Source organism: Tamandua tetradactyla, chromosome 18 (assembly GCF_023851605.1).
Source record: "Tamandua tetradactyla isolate mTamTet1 chromosome 18, mTamTet1.pri, whole genome shotgun sequence".
In the NCBI taxonomy this organism is placed as follows: domain Eukaryota; kingdom Metazoa; phylum Chordata; class Mammalia; order Pilosa; family Myrmecophagidae; genus Tamandua; species Tamandua tetradactyla.
Genome location: NC_135344.1, coordinates 69,747,934 through 69,760,958, shown reverse-complemented (window position 1 = coordinate 69,760,958; position 13,025 = coordinate 69,747,934). Strand labels below are relative to the sequence as shown.

General features: G+C 42.6%; 1 protein-coding gene and 1 long non-coding RNA gene across 20 annotated transcripts in view; one reads left to right on the top strand and one right to left on the bottom strand.

Moving 5' to 3' along the window:
- L3MBTL4 (L3MBTL histone methyl-lysine binding protein 4) overlaps positions 1 to 13,025 on the top strand; it is a 497,842-nt gene that overhangs the window by 27,250 nt on the left and 457,567 nt on the right. The window lies entirely within an intron of this gene.
- LOC143662308 (uncharacterized) overlaps positions 1 to 13,025 on the bottom strand; it is a 41,231-nt gene that overhangs the window by 21,654 nt on the left and 6,552 nt on the right. The gene's annotated exons all lie outside the window — the stretch shown is intronic.

Here is a 13,025-nt window from a genome sequence, read left to right as displayed (position 1 = left end):
GTGCTGCTCATGTTACTGCCCAAGGTGGAATTTGAGACCCCCAGACCCTCTGCCTTTATTGTTGGTCATGTCTCTTCTGTTACCAAGTTCTCCTGAATACCATCAAGTTCTCCTTGCATTCTTCTCTACTTCCTTGTCTTCCCTGTTGAGGTTAAACTGTCCTAATCTCACTCATTGGACAGATATTTATTGTTTGTCTCTGATGTACCAGACATTGTTCCAGAGTAGAGAGGCGCAGTGATAAAGAAGGTTGAAAAGGCCTCTGACCTCCAGGAGCTTGCGGTCTATTGAACCAGACAGACAAATTAAAAAAAAAAAAATTGCAGGGAGTGGAATATTAAAGAAGCCCACAGCAAGGATGTTGCAGAGCTTAGGGTGGGCCTCGGTGGTCAAGGAAGGCATGCTAGGAAGTAACACTTAAACAGAAACCTGAAGGGCATGTAGGAGCCAGCTACCCAGTGGAAGGGTAGCAGGTGGGAAGAGAACGTGCAAAGTTTGCAGCACAGTCTGGCTGGGATGTAGACAGAGGCTTGATGGGTTAGGCAGGGGCTCTGGTCCTACACACCTGTGCATGGAGTGAGGAAGCTGGACTTGACTCTTTGCAGTAGGAAACCATAAAGGTTGTAAGCCATAAAGGTTGCAAGACAATCTTATATAGGCATATTAGGGGCACTTAGGAAGGGTGGATTTTGAGGGCAGTGACAGGGGCAGCCTCGGCGACTCCCATTGCATGTGCTAGTGAGTCCGTATTTGAATTTCCTTTGTGGACATCTGAATTAATCTGTCAGATCAGATTTGAACTGTGTACAGTTGCAACCCAAATTTCTCAAGTACGATAAAGTAGAATCTTTTTGGAAACCTGTTGTAAAATATTACTGGGAATGACTTCAGAATATGAAGGCTTTATTGAATTGGGTTTGAAATGAATTTCATTTAAATATTGAATTAACTGAATGCTTTGCATCTGAATATTTTTCCATAGATTTCATGCTCCTCTAGACAATTCATTTTACCTCATGTTTCAGTATTGGCAGGAGACACCTGTGATAGGAGAGGCAGTGTGGAAGGAAATGACAGTGGGGAGGGGTTCGTGATGGTCTAAGCGGGAACCTATTGACTTTATGATGTGAAAAGTGTGTGGTAGGGAAGGTGAGTAGTGAGTAAGTCTCTGGGGTTTTCACTGGAACCCACACCTGCCATGGAAGGGGTGAGAACTGTGCTCCACCTCTGATTTACCCCTTGGTGGCTTGTTGGTATAGATAGTTAAGCTGTTCGGAAATTTAAACATAACCACGGAAGAGGGCATTTGTTTCTTCGTTTGTACAGCTTTCTGAATCCATCTGCCCCACAAATATTTGCTGACACTGACTGTGGATTAAGCTCTATGCTACATGTTGAGTTTGCAAATGAGGAAAGAGTCAGCCCAGCCTTGCAGAGGCTCCCAGCCCGGAAAGGAGATAAAACTGAATAGCGGTTAATGCAGAAGGCAGACACCAAAGGGGGATGCAGCTGCTTTAGGAGTGCAGAGAAGAGTGAAATCAAGGAGACCATGCCCTGAAGTCTACAGAAGACTTAGATGATTTTAGAGAGAAACAGGCCTAGAACTTGAACAGTTAACATATGTATTCACGGGACAGTAAATCGTTTGGTTTCTCTCAATGGAGGCTGAATTGTAGTACACTCTCAGGACGCAGCTGAGGTCTTTGAACATACTGTAGCTAATGATACCTATCCTTACTGGCTCCCGAAACTTGATTCAGCCAATAAAATGGGACATATCAATTTGCAACACAAGACGTGAGTAGTTGAGTACTGGCGATGAAATAGAGACACAATGGCAGAGACTGAGGGGTAGCCTCCTGTTTGTATGAGTGATGTGTTTATATATAGACATGCTGGGGAAGCGGTTTGATGAAGGGAGGATCTGCAGAGGCTCTGGAGGGGTGTTCTGTGGGCCCTATCACAGGGCTACTTCACTGGTAGCAGAGGAAGGACTGCTGCCCTGAGCCCTCCTGTGTTGGGACCCTGGCTGTGGCACTCTGCACCCTGGCCATGTCCATGTGGCCACCTCCCTGCAAAATGGGCGTGACGACTCCCACCTCGTGTGAGGGGGGTGAAGGCAGCACAGTGGAGTGGCAGTGGGGCTGCTGTAACAGGGTCCCCTGAACTGGGTGGCTTTCAGCAGTAAGATGTATTCTCTCACAAGTCTGGAGGCTGGGTGTTTCAAATCCAGGTATGGGCAGAGCTGTCCTCCCTCTAGTGGCTCTAGGGGAGACTCCGTCCTCACCTCTTCCAGCTTCTGCAAGTTCCAGGCTGTCTCGAACTGTGACAGCACAGCTCTCATCTCCTTCAGTCTTCATGTGCTTCTCCATGGCTTCTGGCTGCGTCTTTCTGTTCTCTGCCTCCATCTTCGCTGGCTTTCTGCCCTGTGTGTCAGTCCTCTCCTCTCTCTTACGAGGACACTAGGCATTGTTTTTAGGGGCCATCTGGATAATCTAAGATGTCTCATCTCAGGGTCCTTGGTTTAATTAGATTTTCAAAGACTTTTTTTTTTTCCAAATAAAGTCCTATTAACATTTTCTAGGGATTAAGAGGTGGTCGTATCTTTTGGAGGGCCACCACCTAACCCACTACATTGGCACAAAGTATAGGTCCTTGATAAATACTGATTTTCTTCACCTTTTTGAGAAGTATATTCATCAAAGGAGAAGGGAGGGGATAAGGAATGGAAGGACCAGGAGATTTATCTTAGGTAGTAAGCTGGGCAAGAATTGTAAGAGAGAGAGAAATTAATATAGATGGATGGATGGATGGATACATGATAGCTAGCCAGCAAGCTAGATGATAGATAGATGACAGATATGTAGACAGATGAGAGAGGATAGAGAGATAGGTAATAGGCAGAGGTAGTTCTCACACACATAGCAGGCATGGCAGAGACCATTGAAATAGAACTTGCTTATCTGTGTGATGGTGAAGAAATACCCACCAAGGGGCTGGGCTGTTGGGTACAGTGCGGGCATACCTAGCTTTGGGTAAGTGCCTCACAGCTGGTTCTCCCTCTTTTATGTCTTAGTCTTTCAGAGGATATACACCTCATTATTTTACATCAACACCATTACATCTCCATTCATTTGATAGATGCAAATTTTTCTAAATTAGGTGGCCAGTCAGCAATTTGAACTCTCTCTTAGCTTGCTGGCAGCCAGCTAGCAGTTTAATCTTATGGTGCTATTAAGTTCTTTAAATAGCAGTATGCGTACTTGCAAGTTTCCTTGTAGTTATTGTATTTGACTTATTTTATAAAATTACATGAAAAATGGAAAAATGAACATGCTGATGCCAGTAATACAAGTACGAGTCTAATAAATATGATACCATTGAAAGAGAAGAGGGAAATCATTAAACACACTGAAAGAGATGAATCTTCAGTCCAATTGGAAGGTCACTGGACCTGGGTTCAGGTTTTAGGAAGAGAGTAAAAATAAGAACTTGACAAGTATAAAGTTATTGTTTCCTTGGCTGATCAAGCAAATACCATGCAGTGGGCTGGCTTGAGCAATGGGAATTTGTTGGCTTATGGTTTTGAAGCTAGGAGGAGTCCAGGACAAGGCATCATTAGGGTGGTGCTTTCTTCCTGAAGACTGCATTTGGGGCTGGCTGCCTGTGCTTCTCGGTCCTGGGCTCCTCTACCGCGTAGCAGGGCACACGGTGACCTCTCCCAGCCTCTCCCTTCTGTCCTGCATTCTGTTGAGTTTAGTTTTTGGTTGCTTCTTCTGTGGACCTTTCTTTCTCTCTGTCTGAGGTGGGCCACGTCTTGATGAAGTAACTCATTTAAAGATCTTACGGTGGGTCCACACCTTCCAGAATGGGTTAAGTTTAAGAACATGTTTTTCTGTGGAACTTACTTCCAAACCACCATACATAGTCATTGATATGGTTGGGTTTGTCTCTTCCTTGTTATTTTAATTTTTTTTTTTTTTTTTTTTTTTTTTTTTTTTTAAAGAGAGAGGGAGGAAGGGAAGGAAAGACAGAGAGAAGGAAGGAAGGATGGAAGAAAGGGAAACATCTTTAAACATTTTCTTGTTTTTATTGTATTTTGTTTGTTTGTTTGTTTTTTTACATGGGCTGGGGCCGGGAATCGAACCGAGGTCCTCCGGCATGGCAGGCAAGCACTTTGCCCGCTGAGCCACCGCGGCCCGCCCTCTTCCTTGTTATTTTAATTTTTAATCCCTCTCACCAGTCTTTGTTTCTCTTTTCCTCTTTTGTGACTTCTCTTGTCTTAATTTGCTGTACTTTTACTCTTCTGTATTTTCTATTGGTTTATTAGTTATTTAAATTTTTAGTTGTTGCTATAGAATTTGCAATATTCTTTGTTTCAGTTTGCTAAAGCTGCTGAAATGCAATATACCAGAAGTGGATTAGTTTTACAAAGGGGGATTTATTAGGCTAAAAATGTACCGTATAAAGTCATGTAAATGTCTAAATTAAGGCATGAAGAACATGTTTTTCTAGGGTACATACAGCTCCAAACCATCACAGGTATGGAAGTCTATCACTGGCAATTATGTGCCAAAGAGGAGAGCAGAGTGATTTTATTTTGTGGCCATCTTTATAACAGGCATTTTTAATGAGAACGTGTTAGCAACCCCCTGTGTGCCAGGCTGTGTTGCAGCACTCTGCCACGGTCAGCCCATCGGGTTGCCACGAGGGTGCTCCGTGGTGGGTGTTGTCATTATCAGTGTGTGGCACCTGCGGGAGCTCAGGCACACAGGATGGGTGACTTGCCCAGGTCCCAGAGCTGGATGAAGAGGCAGAGCTGGGTTTGTGCCCCGCTGAGTTCAGGCTCCCGAGTTGGATTTGGGGAGGGATGGAGTAGGGAGAAGGATGTGCAAGTCGGGCGGCCACAGCTGGTTGCTTCTGTGTTAAGTGTGTGGGGACCAGAGCAGGGTTTCCATTCTGCTCTGATGCTTCTGGAGACAACCGATACACACGGAACACAGACAATTAGAAAAACTGAAAACACAAAATAAAACAAGCCTTCTGTTTTTAAACATTTCATTTCTGCTATGGTTTTGGAGGTCATTCTTTAAAAGAAAATAGTAGTTTGGTTTTGTGTGTCTCTTAGAAAAAAAATGTTTCCACTTTGAGGAGTGTGCTCCTTTCAGACTTATTAATTATTATCATTATCATTATTTTTTTCTGAGCATTATTGATTATTTTTTAACAGTTTAGTTTTAGAAATGATAGAGTGGGGTTTATTCCTTTTTATGGGTTGTTTTCACATGTGGGCCGATCTCGAGCAGGTTGTGATTTGAGGCTTGCACTATAGCTCTCATTTTCTCTGGGATTATCTTCCTGAAGGCGTAGTTTGTACAGCACCTAATCTAATGAATTTAGTCTGCTTTGTTGATGTTTGGTCTGCTTCCTTGTTTATGACAGGGGTCACCATAATTTGGGGTAAAGTAGATTTCTTTCTTTGCTTTTCTCAAAACTCTGAGATGTTGGAGCAGGGCAGGCAGGAGTGGGAGTTTGTTGGGGAGCTTGTGCTTGGCTGAACCTGACTCGTGTAAGCCAGAGGGACTGTCGTGTCAAGGACAAGGAGGAGAGTGAGTGTCTGCCTGCGTTTTTGTGGCAATAGGGATGACAGGGACCTCTTGGAGAGGATGCATGAAGTTGTTGAAAGCCACAGCGTTCAGGCTGCGCTTTGGGAAGGTTTGAAGAAGGACTGCTCCGCTTAGGTGGTTTCTTGGCTGCCTCTGAGACAAACTGTCCGATTCCCAGCATGGAAGGGGCTGCAGAGGCAAGGATGTGGAAACTGGATGGCTTCCCAGACTCTGCAGAGTCACAGCGTCCCGGCGTGCCTGCACTATTTTCCTTGGAGATGCTTCCCCTCTGCCCAGAACGGTGTTGGGGGAGGGAACCGTTTAAGTATTAATTTAAAAATTAAAGAAATATCTAATCCTATGATTTTTGCATCATTCTCAGTTTTGGATAATGATTTCCTAAAAGAAAAAATGAAAATAGTTCCTGTCTAAATATGCTTTGCAACAGTACAGCACTTAACAAGTATTCATCATCGTATTGTGTCAAGGGAATATAGAATAAAACTCTCTGTTATTTGCCAAATGTAGTTATAGAGGGTTAAATTCTTGGAGGGAAATGTGTTTTAGATGGAAGAATTAAAGTTGTTTCTGAGTTTTTTAGAGACCATATCTTTTTTTAATTTTTATTTTTTTAAGAAAAATGTCATGAAGAAAAATTTAAAGCAATCATGTATTTGCAAAACTCTTACATGTGTGCATTAGGTTATAACGAAGTAATCATGTAATTTAATGTACAAACCAGAGCACTTTGGTGGGTGAAAGGAGGCACTTACTTGATGGGAAACAGAAGGTCAGCAGTTAGGGACAAATTGGGATTATTTTTTGCACACTGGGTGCTTTGATCACTCTTGATATACACTTGGCTAAAGAATGGTTATTAAAAAAAGGAAAATACAATAAAGAGTTGCACACTTTTATTAATATTAAAGAGAATTATTATTGGGTCTTGGATTTGATTTTGTCCTACTTACAAACTAATAAGTTAGCCTGTAACTCTTTCCTGGATGGTGGCAAGAGACAGGAGTCAAGAGGCAGCCACCATTCCCCTCCCTTCCTTGGCTCTCCTTCTATTTCCCTCCCCTCCCTCCTACTTCCCCCCTCCTCCTCTAATCCCTCCTTTCCCTCCCTCCACTGCACAGACCCCATGCATTATATGCAGATTTAACCTATGTGATTTCACCTCTTTTGTGCCTTGGAATTGTCTAAGACTGGAGGTGGGACAGCCACCTGTGTCCCCCTCCTGCAGGTCCCCTGGTCCCTGCAGGCCTCCAGAGCATGTCACATTGAGCTGTATGGCGCTGTGCTGGAGGTGCTCCAAGCACTGGCGGGCGATTACATCTGGTGGTCAGTGGAAGCAGCTGCAGTGCCATCCATTGCTAGAGGGAAAACCAGTTCTCTTGTGCTTATGTAGAGACAGTTGGTCACTTTCCAAGTGTAAGTTTGACTACACAATTTTTCCTTCACTTGCTGAAAGAAACTGCATTCTCTGTGCCATTTGAGCTCCCTGTGCTATCATCCCTCCACCACTGCCCTGCGTCATGAATGCACACATACGTGGGGGCAACAAAATCCTCAGCTGATCCCTTCCTTTACCTCTGTAGCCAATATTAAACTGTATCTCTTCTTTCTTTGTAACATGTCATGCTACTCTGTCTTCTCTACTCGCATGCCTCTGGTTGCTTTCTACTTGATTCTAGCCAATCTAGCCAGACTGGAGCTTCCTGGCTCTTGGTTCTCATCAAGTGAAATTCACTGCAGATTGATTATGTGACCCTGTTTCCCTCCACATCCAGCCACCAGTCCTCTGCTTGGCGTCAGGACTCTCTGTGAGGCCTCCCAAGCCACAGTATTTCTCTTCATTCCCCATCGTGAATCGGCTTCCTGTGGAGCTGAGCCCTTGTCTGTTTCTCTGCAGTGCTTATGTTATTTCCCTCGTCCAGAGTGACCCCTTCTAAATACTGTTCATTCATCCAGCTCAAGGATTTTCAATCTTGGCACAATTGGCATTTGTGCACCTGATAATTCTTTGTTGTGGGGGGGGAGGGGTTGTTGTGTGCCTTGAAGGATGTTTAGCAGCATCCCTGGCCTCTCCCCACTAGATGCCAGCAGCTACCTTCTCCCCACAGTGCCCTGGGGTACAAAACTACCATTGTCGAGAACCATTGCTCTCGTCAAAGCCTCAGCACACCTCCTCCAGGAAGCCGTGCTCCATCCACTCCTCTTCTTTAGACAGCTGGAGGGTTTGCCTTGAACCTTTAGGTACACGGTGGTTTTAAGTGAATTCATCCTCTTACCTTAATTATGTTGTAAGTTTGTAAAGTTAGGGACCATGTCCTTTTTATGAGACTTTGGAGAAGTTATGTAATTCTCTAGGCTTCAGTTTTCTCATCTGCAAAGTGGAGATGCTAATAATACCCAACTCAGGGTTGTTTAGAAGTTCAACAAATTAATACATGTAAAGTGCTTAGAAAGATCCTTGGCTGATGGCAAGCACACCATAATTGTTAGCCTTCCTTATTCTTTAATACCCAGTGTTGGTAGCAAAGTACTTGTACCCAAAGCAGAATCAAATTCCAGCTTTCACTTCTTTAAGGAGATGAATGGCTGGGAGTGTGAGGACACTGGCCTTAGCAGGAGTGACCTTGTGTTCCCTCCACCGTTCTTGCACTCCATGTGTTCTTAGCTGTTGGCATCTGTTAAAAAATACGTTCCAAAGGCTGCTTCATTCATGAAAGAGCAACATAAAGCCGAGTGTTTGTGGAGATGGGTGGGTGAAGGAAGCTGAGAAGGTGGAAGGGAGATAACACCCGTTTGCCCCCATTGAGATGGGCCTCTAGTTTTTGTGCGTTTGTGTATTTGCTTTCCTTCAAGCAACCTTCCTGTGACTTCCAGGGATGTTTTGCTGGAGGGACATCCAGGGGCCACTTAGAGCTGAAGTTTTGTTCAGCCAAATCTTTCTTCTACATTTCTCCCAGAAGTTGATTTTGAATTGCAGTTTCGCCACTGAGTGATGAGCTCAGTAACTTGCAAAGCCTCCGCTTCTTTGTAAAATGGGAAGATGTTCATGTCTCCTCCATAGAGTTGTGGCAGGGATAAAATGGGACATTGTTGTGTCATGTGTTCTGAGGAAAGCTCTTGGCAATTCTTTTTTTTCTGCATGGGCAGGCACCGGGTCTCCGGCATGGCAGGCAAGAACTCTGCCTGCTGAGCCACCATGGCCTGTCCCTTGGCAATTCTTAAAAGGCAAGTAAAGGTCCTTTGTGAGCAGTGATGCTGTGTGTGTTGTACCTTCCTAGAGGCGCAAGATCTGGATATAGAGAGCCATTCTGGCTGCAGTGTTGCCCTTGGGCACTCTGCCTAGAGACCTTCTGCCTGTAGGTCAGGCTGCTTCTGATGCTCACGCACAGATTGCTGCAACTGTTTGGCAAGGAGAGGGTGATGAGGGAGGTGTGAGCATCCGGGAAGGCTCAGTACAGTAGGAAGAGGAGTGTGAGGTCTGTGCCATAGGAGGTCTCCTCTTAGGTAGGGTCCTAGAGCCCTGGGAGGAATAGTGCCTATGTTACCTGGTCCTCCACCTTAGAACTGGAGGAAGCTGTTCTCAACAGGAGGTGCTTGTTTTCCAGGGAGGGCAGATTACCCAATAGCTTAGACCTTCAGTAAGGGAGCTTGATGTGAACTGAGCTAACTTGGCCTGCCTGCAGGGGTGGGTGGGAGCATGTTTTCTCTAGGTAAGTTTTGAAATTAGAACACCGAGTTCTACATTTTACGAAGAGATGGAGGAATGTTCTGGGTGCATTTATCAGGAAGACGCACAGTGTTCTGACTACTCAGAAAAGCATTTTAGGTCATCAGTAAGACCTTTCCAGAAAGAGTAAACTCCAGAGGGGGTTGGGGTTTTGAATATTCTGGGCTGTCTGGGAAATGTCCCTTTTAGTTTTGCTTTGGGGGACCTCCGCCAGCGGCTGTGTCAGCTCCTGTGTTCAGTGCCTCATTTAGGGGTTCAGTTAGTCACATCACTGTCACTTACTGATGGTTCTGGTTCTTCTCTTTGTAGTGCAGATATATCTGTTCCACACAGAAGGGTTTCTTTGGCCAGAGTAATATATGATTTTCCTGTGGTTGAACGCATGCAATAAATTCATGTCTTTCCTTTAAAAGCAATGCTTTGCATCCTTGATCTTTTAGAAAAAGGCAGGCAGATGATAAGGGAGAATCTAGCATTTGATGGCTTTCCAGTCTCTTTGGGCTTAAAACACACATCTGTGCTCAGGAGAATAATAGTCACAACATTGTCAATTAGCTAGAATCTTTCTGTGAATATTCTGTTTGGGGACATATGAAATGAAGCATCCATTTTAAGTTGACTTTGTGGCTTTGCTTTCAACATTAATAAAGGTATGCAGAACCCATGAATATCAATTATTTTGCATCATGAGCTTATAAGCTGTATGTTTTATGTGGAAAGACTCATAAGCCTTTCCCAGTTTCTATCTCTACACTTCTTTTCTTTGTTTCTGGTAGAGCTATTCCTAGATAATGTCATTATTTGAAACATTAACTTTTCTATCTTAGGAATTCAGTGATACTGTAGCTTTTTCAGAAGTTGGAAGATGACCTTAAAAATAGGCATTTATGATTTTGTGAGCCATTCTCTAGACATAGTAACAACCAGTCACCCTCTGATAAGAGAGCCTTTATCTGTGTCATCTCCATAGCCACATACTGGGAGTTTCAGTACATTTCAGAATTGTATAATGAGGAATATTCTAATCATCGGTGGAGAGGAAATTTCATGTTGATACCTGGTCAGAAAATACACATTAAAATATGTAGTCTGTCCTCTTCCTATAAGTGGCCTGAGGTGATCTCTGAAAATGTTTCCCTATTCACTTGACCCAGAAAACCCTACAAAATAATGCAAATCAAGAGGTTGACTTTAAGAACACCTGCAAAACTGCTTCGGCCATCAAGGGAATGCATATTCAAATAGCCACCAAGTGTCTGCAAGTGTCACTGTACAGAAGCAGTGAGTGCCATTTTGTCATTACAATGGTGTGGGTAGGTTGCCCAGGCCAGAGAGTGGGGCTGGGCGCAGGGCCGTGGCCCAAAGTGATTGCTGAATTTTGGTTGCACATGCTTTTAAAATGCAGAGGGTAATGCTGAACTTAAGGGTTTAGGTGTAGATTCTCCATCATTGAGCTCATCCAAGTGAACAAAACTCCTAAGATGCACTGCCCGACTTGTGCAGAGCGTGCAGTTGAATTAACCTATCCAGGAGCTCCTGTTGCCACATTATGATCCTTACTGAAAGAGAACAGATTCTTCCTAAACCAGAAGAGGAGGTTGCATGGAAGAAAAAGATATCGTAGAAGAAACTGAAAAAACAAAAACTTATGCCTTTGGAATAAATTCATCATAAAATAAATGCAAATTAAAGTTAAAGCAGAAAAAAATATGTAGTCTGTTCTATATGGGGAATTTATCAAGCCTTATTATTAAGTTTGTGAAGTTTATCCATCATTACTAAGTTTGTGTTTATGCACTGAGAGAAGGAAAAGATTGTAGAATTAAAAGGTTGGCAGTTACTTTCCTCGGTCTATTACATGTCAGGATGCCATGTTGGGCCTTTGCTGAGTGCATTTAGCCTGGGTTGTTACTTTCCCAGAGCTTATCCATCGATAGTCTCCTCTTTGTGTGATCAGGAGAGTAACCTGGTTTGAGTTATTGCTGCCCAGGTGATTATTGTTAAAAATATAGGTGACTTAAGGCCAAATCTGTGGTCCCTTGAAGAGCTAGTGAGAATTTGAAGATTGTTTTATTAGCAAACAGTGTAGTGTGCCGAGTAACTTTTTAAAAGCTGGCATGTTTGCAGAAGGTGAAAGGGGCTGAGGATCCAGTTTATATAGGAGATAGTGGCCCAGATTTTGTTCTTTCCTTGGCTTTGCAAGCATTTCCTGCTCTGTGGGTATGGTTTTCTTTATCTGAAATGTTGATAAAGCATCATGGCTGAAAATTCCCTTTGTTTAGACGGCTGCAATGTCTGTTTTCAAATAGAAAGGTGACAGTAGTAGAAACACTCCATTTCTTTCTTTTTCTGAAGTGGAAGCAGACAGAATAATTTAGAGTCCATCGAAATTAGCCTAAATATTTATTATTGTGTGCATTTATGATTAACTTACTGGTTTCTTTTTTACTTTGTGTTTCAGTTTGCTAAAGCTGTGAAATGCAGTATACTAGAAGTGGGTTAACTTTTTCCATGGGGCTTTATTAGTTTACAAATTTACAGTTCTAAGTCCATGAAGATGTCCAAATTAAGGCATCAAGAGGAAGATACCTTCTCTGAGGAAAGGCTCCTGGCATCCATGGTTCCTCTGTCACATGAGAAGGCACTTGGCAACATCTGCTTTTCCTTCTCTCCTGGGTTCTGGTTTCAATGGCTGTTTCCAAGTGTATCTGGATGTTTCTCTCTCTGAACTCTTTTTCTTGGTGCTACTGCCTTTTATTCTTCATAAAGGGGTGCAATAAAGGATTGAGACTGACCTTGAATGGGCTAGGTCACATCTGAATTGAAATAACCTTACTAAAAGGTCCCACCCACAATAGGTCTGCCCCAATAGGAATGAATGAAAAGAGCATGACCTTTTCTGGGGTACATAACAGCTCCAAGCTACCGTTCTTCAGAACCTGTGTCTTTATTTCACAGAGCTGGAAGGAAAATGCAGCTCTTCAAACATCCCCATGGACGGTGTATTTGTTTTCTCTCTCTCTCTCTCATTTTCACTTTTACTTTTGCTTTCTGTCTCTTTTTGTTTTGCCTGTATAAAACATGTTTGTACATTCTGTGTTTGTTCATTTTGTGACCTTTGTCACAAAAAAATGTTTTACAATATTTTGTCTGGAAGGAAACATTTCTGTTGCGTCAGATACATATATATATGTACTTTATATCGTGATATAATTTCAGCATTTGGTATACATTTTTAATGATTATATGATGATTTTTGCATTTATTGCAAATGTAAATAGGCAGACCTAAGTTTAGAAAGACATGTAAATTTATCTTGGTAACTGCAGCATGAATAAACATTTTATTTCATTTCTCTTATAGCCATGATTTTTCTTATCATTATATATTTAAAAAGTAAAACCAAACTCAAAATATTTGTCCTCACACTAGGTTATAGAGTTTCTTTAGGTGTGAAAGTTGCAGCTGCATTTGAAATGTACCTTCAAGTTTGTTTACAAATATAACTCATTGAGCTGAATTTCTTAGATGTTCAAGAACATCTTTGATAACTTATATGATGTTAGAAAGCATAAATGACAGTTATAAACTTTGCATGTTATATTTATAATTATTCATCTTAATTTTAAATAAGATTAGCTGGTTACAGAGATGTATTCTTTTGATTACATTTG